The following is a 20,753-nucleotide window of genomic DNA, read 5'->3' as shown; positions in this document are numbered from 1 at the left end:
AAGTGGCTCTTCCTCGAGAAAATTAAATACAGGGGAACAAAACCAAAGTTTATCGGGAGAGAGAGAGAGATGGATAATTACTTCACAGAATGACGTTTTGCTGTACGAGAAGAGTCAGCGAAGGGTTACTTGAAATATGGGACGTACCTAACTGCCCACACATATGGAGAGAGTTTAAAAGTCAGGATTTGGAAATCATCTGTTGCATCATATTATCCAGTGAATTGCATAAACACGTCAACTCACTTATGCTTAAACTGTGCCAGCCTCTGGCGTTTCTTCTGCTTAGTGTCTGTCCACACCAAATGAGAGAGAGTGTTACACACCGCGGCCCACAGCTGATTATAACCTTCCGAGGCCCACCCGAGTGAATCTCTTTCAAAGATTCTCAGGTATAGGCTGAATAAGTGGTTTGATGCAACAGCTTGTGCAGCAGAACCATTTCCAAATCTAGAGTCTTTTTTCCATCCATCTCTTTCCCAGGAGGCTTGCTGGCCGGCGTTTGGACATGGCTTCTGCTCAATGACGTCATGTACCAGAGCTGCCTGTTGAATCACTCTTAAGTGGAAGTGACAAGGCTCAGGCCAACACGTAGCCAGGAACGCGTGCTCATCCTATGGAACCGGACGCCGTTCTTTGAAGCTTGGAGACATAACACTCAACAGAGGAAGATGCCAAGGATGATCTAACGGGAGCTGGCCTTGGCTGAGGGGCCACGTTTATACAAAATGTAACAGGCAGCTCGTCATCAGAAGGAGAATCAAGGAAGGGAAGTTATCTCATGAAGATGGAAGACTGGAAAAGGCAGCAGCCGAGGCAAGTCACAACACACTATTGTTGCAAAAACAATAGTGCAAACGTGGCGTTGGGGTTTTTTAAAATATAAATTTATTTATTTTAATTGGAGGTTAACTACTTTACAATATTGTATTGGTTTTGCCATACATCAACAAGGAGATGGGGAAGAGTTTGTTCATACCTCATGCAGGCCGGTGATCAGATTTCCAGGTGGGGTGAGGAGCAGAGGGCACTTTTTTTCATTTCAGTTGAGTTCTTTCTTGTGGGCCGTGCCTGGGTCTCTGTTGCTGGACGGAGCTTCTCTAGTTGCGGTGAGTGGGGGCTACTTGTGGTATGCAGCCTTCTCCTGGAGGTGGCTTCTCGTTGCCAAGCACAGGTTCTCGAATGCGCGAGATTCAGGAGTTGTGGCTCCCGGGCTTATGTGCCCCTTGGTGTACGGGATCTTCCAGGACCAGGGATGGGAGCACGTGTCCCCTGCACTGGCAGGCGGCTTCGTATCCACCAGACCACTGGGGAAGCCCAGGATTGCACTTTAGATCATCCAGCTTGATTGTGTCATCTCTTTCAACAACAAGCGCATGGAATGTCTCTAATCAGACGTATTTTAAGCGGGCTCTGTCGTTTACTGTCTGCTCCTGAACTTACTCAGATTTTCCTCTTACGACCACCGTGTCATCTTTCTTCAAAGACAGAGAACTCTGGGGTCATGGCTCAGGCTGTTGGAGCACAGTCTCATGCAATGGGCAGCTTGTAAGCAATAAGAGTTTACTTCTCAGAGGACCAGCCTGGTCAGGTTCTGATGGGGACCCTCCTCCTGATTCAGAGATAAGAATCTGGGGGTACACATTCAGTCCACGACACTTAAGTCTGCAATAAGCTGTAGCAAGCAAAAGAAGAATCACTGAATAGAAAATCATTTGCTGTTACTGATTCCGATAAGTGTGAAAGTGAAAGTCACTCAGTCGCTCAGTCCTGTCTGACTCTTTGCGACGCCATGAACTGTAGCCTGCTAGGCTCCTGTGTCCGTGGGATTCTCCAGGCGAGAACACTGGAGTGGGCTGCCATTCCCTTCTCCAGGGGATCTTCCCCACCTTGGGATCCAACCCATGTCTCCTGCACTATAGGAAGATATATATATATATATATTTTACCACTGAGACACCAGGGAAGCCAGATTCAGACAAAGCAGCTGTTAAAACACAAATATTCCTTGAAAATGACTCTTTAGAAGTCACCTTATCTCTCTATGCTTGATGGTAGATGATGGACTAGATCAAACGATAGATTATATAATAGATTAGACAGAGAAACACACAGAGAGGGGGAGAGAAGAAAAAAGGAAGCAAGGAGAGAGGGAAGAAGGGGAAGAAACAGTCTTTCTGTGTGTGTGTGTGTATGTGTGTGTGTGTGTGTGTGTGTGTGTGTGTGTTAGTCACTCGGTCGTGTCTGACACTTTGCGACCCCATGGACTACAGCCACCCGCCAGGTCTTCTGTCCATGTGATTGTCCAGGCAAGAATCCTGGAGTGGGTTGCTCATTCCTTTATCCTGGGTCCCCCCCAAATAGAACACCTCAAACAAGACCTTCTGTGCAGCTGGCTTATGTCGGTGGTGATCTCAGGAACCTAATTCTGGGTAAAGAATGCAAAGAGCTGTGGATGGAAGGGGCTCATCCTCCCCGATCCACTGAGGTCTGTATACCCAGGTTTGTGGGCATTTCACCTTCAGGAGCATTTGCAGTGGACCCTGAACAGCACAGGGGTTCGGACGCTGAACCTCTAAGCAGTGGAGAAACTGCACGTGAGTTTAGTCAACCTCTGCATCCACGGTTTCTGCCTGTCTCTGGTGTTCTGCATCTCTGCTTTCAAGCAACCGGCCATTCCGTAATACTGCAGTATTTTGGAAAAAAAAATCCACAGATGAGTGGACACCTGCATTTCAAACCCATGCTGTTTCAGGATCCATTGTATCTAAAAGCATCCGTGCCCTATGTACGGACTGCAGGCTGTCCCAGGGGTGCTAACCCCCTTCCCGTCTGGATTAACACGCCCCCTCAGAGGTTTCCCCTGGGCTCCTAGAGAGCACAAGTTTCAGAAGGAACAAGGGACAAGCTGTGTGGACCTATTAGGGGTGATGCTGCCAGGGAGAGTGAGCCAGCCCCGCAAGGAACGGCTTCCCAAGGCAGCTGGGGGGCTTCTGGGGCAGGAAGGCTGGCTCTTGTGTGGCTGTTAAGATAGTAAGGATCAGAGACAGATGTCACAGACATGCAGAGTGGCTTCGTTTCTGAGAGGCATCCTCCGTGTTGAGAGTGATGTTGGAGTCCTCTTTAAGTGACCACGCTTTATGAAAGACCAAGGGCTCTGGACTGAATGCTTGAGTTGCAATCAAGACTTAAGGAAAGAGGCTCTCCACTCCACTTGGACAGGCAGAGGTCGGGGGCACTCCTGGAAGAATTCTTCGGTGCCCGTACTCCTAAGCCATGTCCACCAGCAGTGAGAAAACAAAGGTGAAAAACATCCTTTTGTAAGCAGTAAGATTGACAGAAATTTCTATAGTGTAATTGGGCCGGATCCTAAATGCACTGATCTTGTCAATGATAAGCTTCGCCATTTTCTGAGCCGTGTGACATTTTTATTGCATCATTTCTTTCAGACAGTGGAAAGAAGCAAAAAAAAAAAAAAAAAAAAAAGAAAATTATTGGTCTATTTTTCAAAGTCAGTATTCAAAGAGGAATATGAATACATAACATTTATTTTAGACTCCATCAAAAAGCAAGAGGATTACACAGCTTTGTGTATGTCCAGAAAATAATAGATTCCTAATATTTTTCTAAAGGTTATAAGTTATTATTAGACATTCTTTGTTTTTTTACTTTTTATTTTATATTAGAGTATAGCCCACTTGGCAATGGCAGCCCATTCCAGTACTCTTGCCTGGAAAATCCCATGGGACGTAGGAGCCTGGTGGGCTGCAGTCCACAGAGTCACAAAGAGTTGGACACGACTGAGCGACTTCACTTTGACTTTTCACTTTCATGCACTGGAGAAGGAAATGGCAACCCACCCCAGTATTCTTGCCTAGAGAATCCAAGGGATGGGGGAACCTGGTGGGCTGCCGTCTATGGGGTTGCACAGAGTCAGACACAACTGAAGTGACTTAGCAGCAGCAGCAGCAGCAACCTGGTAGCTTCATCTGGTAAAGAATCCGCCTGCAATGCAGGAGACACTAGTTCGATTCCTGGGTCAGGAAGATCTGCTGGGGAAGAGATAGGCTACCCACTCCAGTATTCTTGGGCTTCCTTGGTGGCTCAGCTGGTAAACAATCCGCCTGCAATGTGGGAGACCTGGGTTTGAATACTAGGTCAGGAGGATCCCCACTCCAGTATTCTGGCCTCGAAAATCTCATGGACTGTGGGGTCGCAATGAGTCGGATACGACAGTGTCTTTCACTTTCACAGCCAACTAATAGTCTTGTGATACTTTCAGGTGCAGAGAAAAGGGACTCAGCGATACATATACACGTATCTATTCTCTCTCATCCAGGCTGCAAACACGACACTGAGCAGAGTCCCCTGTGCTGGACAGCAGGCCCTTGCTGGTTCTCCATGTTAAACACACCAGTGTGTCCACATCCATCCCAAACTCCCTAACTATCCCTTCCCCCCATCTTTCCCCCCTGGGAACCATAAGATTATTACAGAGTTTTGAGCAGAGTTCCCTGTGCTGGACAGCAGGTCCTTGCTGGTTCTCCGTGTTAAACACAGCAGTGTGTCCGTGTCCAACCAAAACTCTCTGACTATCCCTTCCCCCATCCTTCCCCCTGGGAGCCTAAGGTTATTACAGAGTATTGAGCAGAGTTCTCTGTGCTGCCCAGCAGGTCCTTGCTGGTTCTCCATGTTAAATACTGCAGTGTGTCCATGGCCGAACTATCTTCTTATGGTTCTGTCTTCACAAGATGCCACATACTATGAATTAGTCAAGAGAGCAAGAAAAATGTGCGGGAGACATAAAATTAATAAGAAAGGCAGTAATGGAACTATTTCTTCTGGATTTTAGAAAGACAGGCATGACATAAAAATAATCTTGTATATTTATAGGCACTGTCGTAACATTTGAGCATCTCTTCTTCACTGAAATTCAAAAATAAAATTAACAATGTTGTGGTTGGAAGCTCCTGCCTGTAAATTCGAGGCTATGCATTTGTCCCATTAAACAGTTCTGCCTTGTAGCAAAGACACATAGAAATTAGTTTCTGAGGTCTCTTTTTTTTTTTTTTTTATTGAAAATTATTTCAGGAACCCACAGAACTATTGCTTTTTTCTCTTCATAATAAACATTTGTAAGGATAATGCCGTGATGATGGTTTCCTGGATCACGCAATCCATCAACAGGGTCTTGGCATCTGGTTTGATTTCTCCGTGCATGGTTATCTATCCTGGCAGAGTAGGGTCCAAGGGCCTCAGTGGACCAAGGCCTCATGCTCTCCTTTCAGGGACAGAAGTGTTTCCATGTTTAGGTACCAGGCCAAGGAGTTCTACACAACACCACCCACCTGCAAACACAGAACCAACTTACACGATCTAGTGGGGTTTTTTTCTGTTTTTTTTTTTCACTGGTACCCAAATCTCTTATAGTCAAGCATCCTGGAGCACCAGTGTCTAAGGTTTCATTATACTTTAAAAACTCCCGAGACTTTTCTTATTATATTATTCTGGCAGTGTGACAGACTGTTCCAAGTACTGAAAGGTGCAAAGGAATAAGATTTCAGAGGCATGACAGAAAGCAGACTAGCATACATCCCTCAGTATCATTATTAGCACCAAATTCTAGCACTACCTGTCAATTCTCCATGTATTACAACAGTGAACAGTGATGGTCTCATTTGGATTTTTTTCAGGTACCCCGATGCTCCCTGCAGCATTCTTTACATCAGCCAAGACACGGAAGCAACATAAACGTCCTTCGACAAATGAATAAAGATGTGTATACACACCCACGGACATACACACACACACACACACACACACGCACGCACACACAATGAGACATGACTCAATCATTAAAAAAGAATGAAATAACACCATTTATAGCAACACAGATGAACCAAGAGATTATCACACTTAGTGAGGTATTCATAAGTCAGACCTAGAGAGACAAATACCTGACGCTTATCACCTGGAGGCGGGAATCTTTTTAAAAACTACACAGATGAGCTTATTTACAGAACAGAAATAGACCCGCAGGCACAGAAAGCTAAATTACAGTCACCGAAGGGGAAAGAGGCAGGGGAAGGGATAAAATAGGAGGTTGGGATTAGCAGACACAAAAGACTATATACAAAATACATAACCCACAGGGACCTATGGTATAGCATAGGGAACTCTACTTGGTATCTTGTAATTACCTGCAATTGAAAAGAATCTGAATATACATGCATATATATACACATATATATATATATATATATATATATATATCTTCTTTCTCAGATTCTGAAAAGAATCTGAATATATATATATCCTTTTTCAGATTCTTTTTTCAGAGCTCTGAAACCCTTCGCTTTACACCTGAAACTTTTTCAGTTTCTTTTCTTTTCAGAGATGTGAATCCCTTCGCTTTACACCTGAAACTTTTTCAGATTCTTTTCTTTTCAGAGATATGAATCCCTCTGCTTTACACCTGCAACTAACCCAACACTTCATATCAACTCTCCTTCAATTACTAAAAAGCATGGCATTGCTATTCTCTTCGCTGCAGAGGGGCGGCAACCTCAACCCTTGGCTCGAAAATTTTTTTTTTTTTTCCTAATCTTTTCATTCTCCTCTTCCTCTATGATATTCTGGTGAAAGAGGTGAGTAGAAAATGATTGTTTCTGTTCCTAATTCTTTACAGAACATTCATCAGGTGATTTCGTGCCTCCCACTTACCTGTCCATGTCTGAGACGATGCCAATTCGTGGGTTGAGAGGCAAGCTCCAGGCACAGTAAACTGGAGATCATTTGGCCGTGACACTTTGTAACGAAGGGGGAGTGCTTTCAAGCGTTCCCAAGGACCCCTCTCCCAGAAGAAAGGATCCAAGGAATGGAAGTAACAGATGTCCAAGTACCCCAGCTCATGCTGGTTACCACATCACAGCCCTCTCACCCCACTCCCACTAAGTAGTGTTTTTGCTGTTCAGTTGCTCAGTCGTGTCTGACTCTTTGCAGCCACACAGACTGCAGCCCACAAGGCTCCTCTGTCCATGGGATTCTCCAGGCAAGAATACTGGAGTGGGTAGCCATGCCCTCCTCCAGGGGATCTTCCCGACCCAGGGATTGAACCCGGCTCTTCTGTGTTTCCTGTACTGGCAGGCAGATTCTTCAGTGTACAAGGTATGATTCATGTGTCAACAGGCTGTGGTCACTAATATTAAAAAGGAAGCTGGACACACAGCTCTTGTTAACCACACACACACACACACACACACACACACACACACACACCCCTAACATAATGAAGGTAAGGGATTTAGTGTAACACTTCCCATTCTGTATTGAGCGATAAGAGATACTGAATATTGAAAATTAAATATATTGCAGCCTCATGATTAAAACACCAAGCCTGGTTATTTTAAAGCCTTCATATGCATTAGAATGAAATGTTAGCTGTCATTTTGTAAATTATGATATTGACAGGCAAGTTAGCAACACGTATTTCAGAACAAATATTTAATCCAAAAGGGGGGCTTCTGATACCACGTATTCAACAATGTCTGCCGTGTGCATTCAACATGACTTTACGCATATTATTTCCTATTTACACGACATACTTGTCAAGCCAGCTTCCCACTGTATGGAGGGCGAAATGAAGACCCAGGGACGTTAAGAAGCTCACTAACCATCCCATAGTGACTAGCCCCTTCAACTTTGCTTTCAAGGACTGAAAGAAACTGAGTCCACGCTCAACCCGTGGGTCAGGAAGATGCCCTGGAGGAAGGCATGGCACCCCACTCCAGTAATTCTTGCCTGGAGAGTCCCCTGGACAGAGGAGCCTGGCGGGCTACAGTCCACGGAGTCACAGAGTTGGGACACGACTGAGTGACTTCACTTTCTTTCGGAAGCGAATGATAGCAAAGGATGAGTAATCATAGGACCGACTTCGCTTGGCTAACACACTGGTTTGGAACGCTGGTTTCGGGTTACTGCAGACCTGAGCACCAAGAACAGAGCTCCCACATATTGCCGGCACCCGCATGCTCACAGGCTCCCTCTTTATCAGTATCTTCCACCACAGTCCTCCCACCCCACCCCCACTAAGCGGTGTTCTTGTTGTTCAGTTGCTCAGCCATGTGTGACTCTTTGCCACCCCGTGGACTGTAGCCCTGCCAGGCTCCTCTGTCCATGGGGATTTTCCAGGCAGGAATGCTGGAGTGGGTTGCCATGCCCTTCTCCAAGGGTTCACTCTTAACGCTGTATGTCCTATGGGATTTGGCAAACATAGAGGCATGTATCCACCATCAAAGCATCTCGCAGAACCGTATCACTGTATCAGAGTATCAGGGCCTTCCCAGGGAGCTCAGCTGGTACAGAATCCACCTGCAATGCAGGGAAACCCCAGTTCGATTCCTGGGCCTGGAAGGCCCCCTGGAGAAGGGATGGGCTATCCATTCTAGTATTCTTGGGCTTCCCAGATGGCTCAGCTGACAAAGAAACTGCCTGCAATGCGGGAGACCTGGGTTCCACCCCTCGGTCGGGAAGATCCCCTGGAAGAGGGCATGGCAACCCACTCTATGCATTCTTGCTTGGAGAATCCCATGGACAGAGGAGCCTGGTGGACTGTAGTCCATGCAGTCGCAAAGAGTCGGACATGACTGAGTGACTAAGCACAGCACGTCAGCGTGATAAGGCCTTTTCCCTCGCCTCATTCACAATCATTTCCTTCTGAACGTTATCTCCTGTATTGTTTTAAAATATTTATGTATTAGGCTTCCCTGGTAGCTCAGCCGTGAAGGATTTGCCTGCTGATGCGGGAGACCCAGGTTGGAGCCCTACTCCGGGAAAACCTGTCGCAACCGCTGAGCCAGTCCGCTAGAGTCCAGGAGCTGCAACAGGAGAAGCCTCTGCAATGAGAGGGCTGGCCATCACAACTAGAGAGGAGCCTCTGCAGTGAGAGGGCTGGCCATCACAACCAGAGAGGAGCCTCTGCTAGCCAGGACAGGACCGAAGCCCACACAGCAAGGAAGACACGGCTCAGCCCAAAATAAACAAGGGAAACAAATTGTTTTAAAGTTTATTTATTTACTTTTGGCTGTGCTGGGTCCTAGGTGTGGCTTCCAAACACTCTTGAGTTGCAGCATGTGAGACCTAGGCTCAGACCAGTCCCCCTGCATTGGGCGCGCATGGCTTAGCTGCTGGACCACCCATGTTATCTTTTAAAAAAACTGTCTTACATCATAATCCTTCCCATTGGTAAAATGAGCAGTCAAAGTAAACTATCACTTTGGTACCTGCAAAGATGCGATGACACATCTATCACATGCACAGAACTGTGAGCAAACTTGGGGGCTAGGTTTCTTGAAACTCACATCAGTTATTCAGTATTAGTTCTAGCTCTAAGAAATTGCAAGAAACTATTGTTGCCTGCTGTCAGTAATCCCGAGCTACCGGACTAACTCACCCATAACCGTCCCACAGGGAAGCTGAACCCATCTCTACAGAGCGTCCCGTCACTTCAATCCAATACTTGCGTGCATGCTCAGTTGCTAAGTTATGTCTGCCTCTTTGCAACACGATGGACTGTAGCCCACCATGCTCCTCTGTTCATGGGATTCTCCAGGCAAGGATACTGGAGTGTGTCGCCATTTCCTTCTCCAGGGAATCTTCTCGAACCAGGGATTGAATCCAGGTCTCCTGCATTGGCAGGCAGATTCTTTGCTGCTGAGCCAATAGGAAAACCTTACAATCTAATACAAATGACATCAAATATTAAAGACACTGCTTCCCTTCATGGCTCAAATTGTGTATCAATCTCAGGATGGATTTGACTTCAAGAATGAATAGGGTGCATGAAAATAACCAAGTTTACTCCAAGCAAGGAGCTAATACCAGAGTTACATGGAGCTGTGGCTAATTGGTTATGCACAGTTGAGTCAACTAAAATTCACTAAGTGAGCTGTATGTAAGAAAAATGGAAATCAGTAAAAGAGGAAAAATGGAGACTTTTAATAGAGTGCAGTCTTTGCGCTCAGAGAATGAGATCAACAAATAAATATGCATTTCATCAGAGTATGTCAACGTTTAAATAAAACACGTGTTTAACGTTAACAGTTGTAATAAAGAATACTTTTCATTCAGTGTCTGTACGTAGCATGATTTGACAGTTGGGTACTTGTAATTAAAATGACTAATGCCAGCAACTAAGATATACAAGAAAAAATCTGCAAGTATGATCCCAAAATGCATCATGAACTATCACCCAAAGGAAATTACAAAACCCTCTTTCTGTCCCATGGTTCTAGAGCATCCGAATTCCCTTCCACGGGTTGGGTATTTGAGGTGGACCATTCTGCACTGGGCAGGATGAACTCAGATTATTAATTATCAGGAATTTACTGATCAGAGACATACTAACATGTCTTTTGTTACCTGAACGCTTACTGATGCCAGTGTTTCAGTATTCACTCACAGAATAAATCACCAGCCACAGGCACTGATTTGCAGAATCCCACGGTGGAGAGCGTGTTACCTCATCAAAACTAGCGCAGTACTCAACTGTTTATTTCACTACTCAAGGAAAACTATGAAACAGGCAGTTTTTAAAGGCAAGCAGCACCCTATACTCATTTTTGTATGTTCATCAAAGGTAGAAAAGTGTACTGTACAAGTTAGGTTTTGCTGGATAGAGGGATGAATGGGGGAATGAATGGATGGATGGTTAGGTGGATGGATGGGTGGGTGGACGGGTGGGTGGGTGAGGGGATGGATGGTAGGATGGGTGGGTGGGAGGATGGATGGACGGGTTAATGGGTGGATAGATGGGTGGAAGATGGATGGATGGGTGGGTGGATGGATGGGTGAGTGGATGGGTGGGTGGATGGGTGGGTGGTTGGATGGATGGTGGATGGATGAATGGGTGGGTGGATGGATGGGTAGATGGTGGATGGATAGATGAGTAGATGGGTGGGTGGGTGGATGGATGGATGGATGGGTGGATGGATGGGTGAGTGGGTGGATGGATGGATGGGTGGGTGGATGGATGGGTGAGTGGGTGGATGGATGGATGGGTGGGTGGATGGATGGGTGAGTGGGCGGATGGATGGATGGGTGGGTGGATGGATGGATGGGTGGATGGGTGAATGGATGGGTGAGTGGGTGGATGGATGGATGGGTGGGTGGATGGGTGGTTGGGTGGGTGGATGGATGGGTGGGTGGGTGGATGGGTAGGTGAGTGGATGAATGGATGGGTGGGTGGGTCAATGGATGGATGGGTGGGTGGGTGGATGGGAGGGTGGATGGGTGGGTGGGTGGGTGGATGGATGGATGGGTGGGTGGGTCAATGGATGGATGGGTGGATGGATGGATGGATGGGTGGGTGGGTGGATGGGTGGGTGGGTGGATGGATGGGTAGATGGGTGGATGGATGGGTGGGTGGGTGGATGGGAGGGTGGGTCAATGGATGGATGGGTGGGTGGGTGGGTGGATGGATGGATGGGTGGATGGATGGGTGGGTGGGTGGATGGATGGGTGGGTGGGTGGGTGGGTGGGTGGGTGGATGGATGGATGGGTGGGTGGGTGGATGGGAGGGTGGGTGGATGGGTGGGTGGGTGGGTGGGTGGGTGGGTGGGTGGGTGGGTGGGTGGGTGGATGGGTGGGTGGATGGGTGGGTGGGTGGATGGGTGGGTGGGTGGGTGGATGGGTGGGTGGGTGGGTGGATGGGTGGGTGGGTGGGTGGGTGGGTGGATGGGTGGGTGGGTGGGTGGATGGATGGGTGGATGGGTGGGTGGGTGGGTGGATGGATGGGTGGATGGGTGGGTGGGTGGGTGGATGGATGGATGGATGGATGGATGGATGGGTGGATGGTTGGATGGGTAGATGGGTGAATGGATGGATGGGTAGATGGGTGGATGGATGGGTGGGTGGGTGGATGGGAGGGTGGGTCAATGGATGGATGGGTGAATGCACACACAAATGACTATCATATACTAGGACACATGGACAGAGGGGCCTGGCAGGCTACACTCCATGGGGTCACAAAAGAGTCGGACACAACCAAGTGACTGAGCAGGCACATATGCAGAAGACTCATTTTATCTCCACTTGTAAAATGGAGAGAATGCTCTATCGTGGGTAAACACATACAAACATATATCTTAAAAATATTTTTTAGAGTAATGTTACCTTCATAGAAAAATTGAACAGCAAGTATAGGGATTTCCCATATATACCATGTCCTGACTCATGTCTCCCTGACGACCAGCATCCTCCACGAAAGTGTATTTGCTATAACTGATGAACCTCCACTAAAACATCACTATCACTCAAAGTCCACAGTTTACGATAGGTTCACCCTTCAGTTCAGTTCAGTAGCTCAGTTGTGTCTGACTCTTTGAGACCCCATGGACCACAGCACACCAGGCCTCCCTGTCCATCAGCAACTCCTGGAGTCCACCCAAACCCATGTCCATTGAGTCGGTGATGCCATCCAACATCTCATCCTCTGTTGTCCCCTTCTCATCCCACCTTCAATTTTTCCCCAGTATCAGGATCTTTTCAAATGAGTCAGCTCTTTGCATCAGGTGGCCAAAGGACTGGAGCTTCAGCCTCAGCATCAGTCCTTCCAGTGAACATTCAGGGCTGATCTCCTTTAGGATGGGCTGGTTGGATCACCAAGGGTGCCTTCTGTGCCTTCTGTGACCTTGGGACAAACACATGACGACATGTATCCATCTGCTATCATCACGCAGAGCGCCGGCACTGCCCCACCCACACACCATGAACTTCACCCCCAGGCCCTGGCAACCACTGATCTTTTTATTGTCCCTGTGCGTTGGCCTTTTCTAGAATGTCACAGTAGGAATAACCCAGCACACAGACTTATCAGTTGGTCTTGTTTCACCCAGTAATAAGCACACTAAGATTCTTTCATGTCTCTTAGTGGTCTCACAGCTCCTCTCTTTTTAGCACTAGAAAATATCCCATTGTATGGATGGGCCACAGTTTACCTATCCCTTACAGAAGGAAAGCCGTGACAAACCAAGACAACATATTAGAAAGCTGAGACATCGCTTTGCCGACAAGGGTCCGTCTAGTCAAAACTATGCTTTTCCCAGGAGTCATGTATGGATGTGAGAGTTTGACCATAAAGAAGGCTGAGCCCCGAAGAACTGATCCTTTCAAACTGCAGTCCTAGAGAAGAGTCTTGAGAGTCCCTTGGACTGCCAGGAGATCAAACGAGTCAATCCTCCACGAAAGCAACCCTGAATATGCACTGGAAGGACTGATGTTGAAGCCGAAGCTCCAATACTTTGGCCACCTAATGTAAAGAGCAAATTCATTGGGAAAGACCCTGATACTGGGAAAGATTGAAGGCAAGAGGAGGAGGGGGCGACAGAGGATAAGACGGTTGGATGGCATCACCAACTCAATGGACATGAGTTTGAGCACACTTTGGGAGACAGCGAAAGACAGGGAAGCCTGGTGTGTTGCAGTCCATGGGGTCACAAAGAGTCAGACACGATTTAGTGACTGGACAACAACCACTGAAGGCCATCACTACTGCTTCCAAATTAAGGCAATTGTGACTAAAGCTGCTAGAAGCATTACTGTGCAGGTTTTGTGTGGAAATAAAGCAGAGGCCCGAGCCATAAAATCAAAGGCAATAATTAGACACATACACGTGTGCATACAAACAGGAAAAAACAAATTAAAAAAGACGTGTAATGCTTGGCCTTGCCGTGTGGAACTGCACACTACACACTAGTCACATACTTCCCACTTAAGTAACCAGGTTATCACTCAGTGTGTGTTTATCTCTTCTTTGGAAAGCAAAGAAAGCAAGCCAAATTAATAAGATTCCCCTTTAGTGGGGTATGCATTTGAACTGGTATTATAGTATGCGATAAACTGGAACATTGTGAAAAAATCAGATTGATGACTTGCTTTGAAATATCTAGCATTCCTAAAGGTTGAATACGAACCACGTTGCTGCTAAGTCGCTTCAGTCGTGTCTGACTCTGTGCGACCCCATAGACGGCAGCCCACCAGGCTCCGCCGTCCCTGGGATTCTCCAGGCAAGAACACTGGAGTGGGTTGCCATTTCCTTCTCCAATGCATGAAAGTGAAAAGGGAAAGTGAAGTCGCTCAGTTGTGCCCGACTCTTAGCGACCCCATGGACTGCAGCCCACCAGGCTCCTTCGTCCACGGGATTTTCCAGGCAAGAGGACTGGAGTGGGCTGCCATTGCCTTCTCCTGAACCACGTTAGAGTACATTAATATGCAAATGGTCCACAATGAAATTACAGCATTTTGTAGCTGCGAGGTTACTTGATAACTCAGCATGTTGCCATTTTAGAGGACTATCGCATTAATTTTCAAAGCCAGAAACCAGGGGTCAATTTCACTTCCCTTAGATCAGAAGAAACTTATCTTCTCTCATGTGAAGAACTTTAAGATATCTTGTCTCATGAACGGAAGACAGATGATCTAAAAGGTGTGGGCAAACGTGCTGACAGACACGGAGCCAAAAATAAAAGTCATTTTTTCACTTTCATTACTTTTCCTTGACCTCCCTGGAAGAGCTGCAAACCCTAATCTTTCATGTATTATCCAAATGTACGTAAAACAAGGAGCTTCCATAGCTTTTGAGTATCTCGTATGAAATATCATTAGTAATAACAGAGAAAACAGCATATTATGGTTTTGATATAACAGCATGTCTCTGAAATTAACCATATACAACTTAAAATGGAACATTAAATAATCGTGTCTCCAAAGCAGTGCAAATTTAGAATTTAATGAAGAAAGCTAATATAAAATTAGATTGGATACATCATTCCATATGGTGTCCTTTTAAGTAAATTGAAAATCTTTTTATTCTTTATGTTACTCATTTTTCCCACTCTCTCAGGCATCAAGAATGAAAGTTCCGATTTTACTATTTTTGGCATCATGTGAAGGGTTTAAATGTTATTTGCTGGCATTAAAACTTCTTCAGAAGACAACAAAATTAGGAAAAAAATATATGAAAGTAAAGATTTCCAGAACAAATATTTCATGACAGAAAAAAAGAAAAACATTATTCCATATTCCGTTACTATTTCTAAACCTTCAACTCAGTGACTATAGAATTACATAATTTGGAAACCAACTTTTTCCAACCCCTTCACATCACAGAACCACTGAATGTCTTTTAATTAATTTTTAAAATGAAATGCCCTTTTTCCAGAAAAAAAAATAAATACGAAAATAAAATAAATAGTCCTCATTATTTGAAAAGAATTTTTATGGCAGAGTATATTATTTTCTAGTTTTCTGGGATTTTTTCTCCCTTGAGTCCCTTGGGAGTTTAAAAAGCTGTTTTAAATCCATGAACGGGAATGTCTTTTGAAACACAGTATGTATCTATTTCTTGACAGGATCTGGGACAAGACAGGGAGGCAGCTATGTGTCCAGGGCACCAAGGAGATGGATTTCTGTGTCTTGGGTCTGAACCTGTGTCCCACTGAAGAGGGCTGATGGGTGAGAGTGACCCACTAACCCGTCACACAGGATGGGAAAAGCAGATGCTCATTCACACGGAGGCCTGAGGACCCAGGCGGACAGAGAATGTGGAAGATGGTGCTCAGCAAGTGAAACCACCACCCCCTTCACCAATCCCACCGCCTTCTACTTTATCACTGATTTTCTCCTCAGTAGAATGTGTCAGCCAAATGCCCTTACCTAAAGAGGAGAGTGAAAAAGCTGGCTCAAAGTTCAACATTCAGAAAACTAAGATCATGGCATCCCAGTCCCATCACTTCATAGTAAATAGATGGGGAAACAGTGGCAGACTTTGTTTTTTGGGGGCTCCAAAATCACTGCAGATATTGACTGCAGCCATGAAATTAAAAGACACTTGCTCCTTGGAAGCAAAGTTATGACCAACCTAGACAGCATATTAAAAAGCAGAGACATCACTTTGCTGACAAAGGTCCGTCTAGTCAAGGCTATGGTTTTTCCAGTGGTCCTGTATGAATGTGAGAGTTGGACTATAAAGAAGGCTGAGCACTGAAGAACTGATGCTTTTGAACTGTGGTGTCAGAGGAGACGCTTGAGAGTCCCTTGGACAGCAAGGAGTTCCAACCAGTCCATCCTAAAGGAGATCAGTCCTGGGTGTTCATTGGAAGGACTAGTGCTGAAGCTGAAGCTGAAACTCCAATACTTTGGCCACCTGATGCAAAAAGAAAGTGAAGTCGCTTAGTTGTGTCCGACTCTTTGCGACCCCATGGACCGTAGCCTACCAGGCTCCTCTGTCCATGGGATTTTTCCAGGCAATAGTACTGGACTGGATTGCCATTTCCTTCTCCAGGGGATCTTCCCGACCCAGGGGTCGAACCCGGGTCTCCCGCATTGTAGACAGACGCTTTACCATCTGAGTCACCTGATGCAAAGAGCTGACTAATTGGAAGAGACCCTGATGCTGGGAAAGATTGAAAGTGGGAGGAGAAGGGGGCAACAGAGGATGCGCTGGTTGGATGGCATCACTGACTCAATGGATGTGAGTTTGAGTAAACTCGGGGAGATGGTGATGGACAGGGAGGCCTGGCATGCTGCAGTCCATGGGGTCACAAACAGTCAGACGCGACTGAGCAACTCAACTGAACTGAATGTGTGGGGAAAACTCCAACTGTGTTGCCCAAGATCCAGGGGGAGAAAAACCCTTCAAGCTCAATCACTAAGGATCTGAGAGACCGGCCTGAAAGCTGCCCTCAAGTCTTTGAAGATCAAAGACACTGTAACCGACGAGAGCGCCAGAAATGGCTTTAGTAAAACGCTGGTGGAAGCCCATGTTCAGAGAAGGGACATCCAGTCATCCAGTGCTCAGGGCACATTCGGGTTTCTATGGCAACTGGCCACCATCACATCACACGGCGGGTATCATCTTCATTACATAAAAACACCACTGATTTATTGTATCATTAACTAGGTCATTTCTCCCAACACAGGCAAAGCCAAGCTAATTGTGGCATTAAAGACAGTACCAGCTCCTGAAAGAGGAAATCTCAGGGTCCTAGCAAGAGCTCCTTCCTACAATGCTGCATTCCCAGAAGACTCAATCATGTCCAACTGTGCCCGGCCACCTGAGAGCCCAGGGCACCGTCCTTGCCTTGGTTAGCCTCCGTGCCAAGTCAACACCATGCCACGTGCCAGGAGGCCTTTGAACCACCAAAAAGTTCCTTCGAAAAGACGTTTTCCACCGAAACAAAAGGAGACGATCCAAAAAGGATGACTACGTTTCCCGGTCATTTTAAAATCCAGCCATCTGCCCTTCCCATAAAACTGCACACTGATTTCTTTACAATATTAAGACGTAAAAGGCAATGGAGAATATTTTAAGATAACAAAAAATAAATAGGGCTTCCCTGGTGGCTCAGCTGGTAAAGAATCTCTTTGCCATGCGGGAGACCTGAGTCGGGAAGACCCGAGTCGGGAAGACCCTCCTGGAGAAGGGAATGGCAACCCACTCCAGTGTTCTTGCCTGGGAAATCCCATGGACAGAGGAGCCTGATGGGCTACAGTCCATGGGGTCACAAAAGAGTCGGACACGACTGAACAGTGAACACTACAAGAATAAATATTCCCTCTGGAATCATGCACAAGAGTTTCCTAACTTTATCCTCACTGATTTCTTATTATTACTGCGTGCAACTAATTTCGGAATCGGCCTTATCTGATTATGTTACACATTACTGACGGGGATGCGACAAGAGCATGGTGAGCAAAGGCCGATTCTCCCACTGGGAGAAGCACTGGAGAGGTTTCTCTGTCCCTGGGAAGCTGACGTCCAGCAGGGTGGGCAGCGGACAAGGGGCAGCAACATCGATGCACCGAGAGATGACTGTGCTAAGCGAAGGAAGTCAGGAAGAAAAAGACAAATACCACATGACGTCACTTATAAGCGGAGTCTAAAATGCAGTACCCATCAGCGTACCTCCAAAACAAAACCAGGCTCACTGATACAGAGAACGGACTTAACGGTTGCCAAGGTGGAGGTGAAACGGGGGAAGGAATGGGAGTCTGGGGTTAGCAGAGGCTAACTGGTATATAGGGATAAAGATAAACAAGGTCCTATCGTACAGCGCAAGGAAGCACGTTCAGTGTGCTGTGATGAGCCGTGATGGAAAAGAAGATGAAAAAGAATACACAGACTCATAACCGAGTCACTCTGCCATACACCAAAAATCAACACAGCCTCGTAAATCAACTACACGCCAATAAAATTAAAAAAAATAATAACACCTAATTGGGCATTGAGACACACAGGTCAGTGAAGAAAGTGATTTTATTAGATATTACCTTGAGAAGAGGCAAGGCTATGAAATATTTCAGTTTGACGTTCTTGACAATTTCAAGTTCCGGGACTCATTCCCTCATTCATAGAAAATAGGAAATAATAATATTGACTTCATCTGAGGTATTCTATCGTGAAAGTATTTCAACAGCGTCTGGCACCTATTTTTTTCAATGCTTCTCCGTTACCTTCCGTCACAGGACTCAGGAGTTGGGTTCTGACACCAATTAAAAAAAAAACAAAACAGAAAAGGTTTCAACACTGTCTAGCGTCACAATAACACTTTTGGAATACAGGTGTAGGCTCTCAAGGGACCACTTGGAAGGCAAACACTCAGCTGTGTGTGTCAATTCTCACATGACCTTTTTTTTTTCCTAGTCATCACGCAGCTAGAGGGCATTCTGGAACCCTTGTCTGCAAACACCGGGCTGATTAGCGCTTGGTATTCATGGCATCCGAAGGGTAGGTTTGGAGAGGGAAACCTTCCTACTGCTTCTAATACTTACTCCCCTGGCAGAGATTAGGAATGAGGCGGGTTAAGGACCTACCCACATTAGGAACGCCCTTCCTTCCTGGAAGAGGCTTTCCACATTTTGAAATGGGTATGTGTGCCAGGCAAGAGTGAGAGAGAGCACACACAGTCCAGTCTCACAGGTACACTTTCTCTGCCAGGCAATTAGGACCCAGATCCTGGCAGGCACCTGACTTCTAAAGGTGGGAGTTGACTACTGGCAGGGTCCTAGACCCAGGAAGGACAGCCAACCTCAGAGCTTGTTGACTCGTTCCCATGACCTTCATGGGAAGACAGCTTCTAATCCCTCGATTCAGTCAGAATTCTTCTAACACTGACAAGTCATGTATGGCTGTGAGAGTTGGACTATAAAGAAAGCTGAGCCCCCAAAAATGGATTCTTTGGAACTGTGGTGTTGGAGAAGACTTTTGAAAGTCCCTTGGACTGCAAGGCAGATCCAACCAGTCCATCCTAAAGGAGATCAGTCCTGGGTGTTCATTGGAAGGACTGATGCTGAAGCTGAAACTCCAATCTGCTGGCCACCTGATGTGAAGAACTGACTCTTTTGAAAAGACCCTGATGCTGGGAAAGATGGAAGGTGGGAGGAGAAGGAGACGACAGAGGATGAGATGGTTGGATGGCATCACTGACTCGACGGACATGAGTTTGAGCAAGCTCTGGGGGTTCATGATGGACAGGGAGGCCTGGCGTGCTGCAGTCCATGGGGTCACAGAGTCAGACAGGACTGATTGACTGAACTGAACTGAACACTGAGAAGAACAGTTTTATCTCTTCTCCGACAGAGCCATGGTACAGCAAGCATGCCTGCCCTTCCAGCAAGAAGATACCTCTCACGGAATTTCACAACACAACTTTCTCTTTCCGTATGAGTCTGCTTTGTTCAATGCATCAAAATACCAATGGCATTTTGCATAGAACTGAACCACATAATTTAAAACTTTGCATGGAAACACAAAACACCCCAAACAGCCAAAATAATCTTGAGAAAGAAGAATGAAGCTGGGGCAATCAAGGTCCCTGACTTCAGAATATACTTCAAAGCTACAGTAATCAAAATAGTTTTCTACGGACACAAAACAGACAGAGATCAAGGAAGCAGAATAGAGGGCCCAGAAAGAAACCCACACATCTATTCAATTACTCTGCAACAGAAAAGGCAAGAGTGTAATATGGAGAAAAGATACTCTCTTCATTAAGCGGTGCGGGGAAAACTGGACAGCTACATGTAACAAAATGAAATTGGACCGTGCTCTAACACCACACATAAATAAACTAAAAATGTGATAAAGACCTAAATGTAACACCAGACACTGTTAAATACTTACAGGCAGGACACTTTTTCACATGAATCACAACAGTGTCTTTTGGGAAATAACCCACAGAATGGGAGAAAATATTTACAAATGATGCAACCGAAAAGAGATTAAACTCTAAAAGAGACAAACAGCCCATACTGCTCAAAACAACCCAATCCAAACAATGGGCAGAAGACCTAATTCCACATTTCTCCAAAGAAGACAGAGAAATGACCGAAAGGCAAATGAAAAGATGTTCAATGCTGCTAATTATGAGAGAAATGCAAATCAGAACTACAAAAGTCGACAAATAATAAATGCTGCCGAGGGTAAGGAGAAAACAGAGCCCTCTTATGCTGTTGGCAGGAGTGTGAACTGATGCAGTTACTATGCAGGGCAGCACAGAGAATCCCTGAACAAACTCAAAACCAGAAGTACCCTATGTTCCCCCAGCCCCGCTCCTGGGCATGTATCCAGAAGAAACCATGGTTCCAAAAGATACATGCACCCAGTGGTCACCGCAGTGCTGTTCACAAGAGCCAAGACATGGAAACAAGCTAAGCGTCCATCAGCAGATGAACGGACAAAGATGCGGTGCGTATGT

General features: G+C 46.0%; 1 protein-coding gene and 1 long non-coding RNA gene across 37 annotated transcripts in view; one reads left to right on the top strand and one right to left on the bottom strand.

Annotated features, from left to right (window-relative positions):
* Positions 1 to 20,753, bottom strand: part of LOC138431407 (uncharacterized) — a 332,640-nt gene that overhangs the window by 56,604 nt on the left and 255,283 nt on the right. The window lies entirely within an intron of this gene.
* On the top strand, positions 249 to 7,382 carry LOC138431415 (uncharacterized). 2 transcript variants are annotated; one of them, XR_011253685.1, is made up of 3 exons: positions 249 to 392; positions 484 to 816; positions 6,689 to 7,382. It is a non-coding gene; the product is annotated as an uncharacterized lncRNA (long non-coding RNA). The 2 variants fall into 2 exon arrangements; XR_011253686.1 differs by lacking the exon at positions 6,689 to 7,382 and adding an exon at positions 5,694 to 5,863.

The sequence above is a fragment of the Ovis canadensis genome, chromosome Y (assembly GCF_042477335.2).
Source record: "Ovis canadensis isolate MfBH-ARS-UI-01 breed Bighorn chromosome Y, ARS-UI_OviCan_v2, whole genome shotgun sequence".
Taxonomy (NCBI): Eukaryota; Metazoa; Chordata; class Mammalia; order Artiodactyla; family Bovidae; genus Ovis; species Ovis canadensis.
The sequence above is the reverse complement of the archived record's forward strand: the minus strand, read 5'-3'. Positions and strand labels throughout refer to the sequence as shown.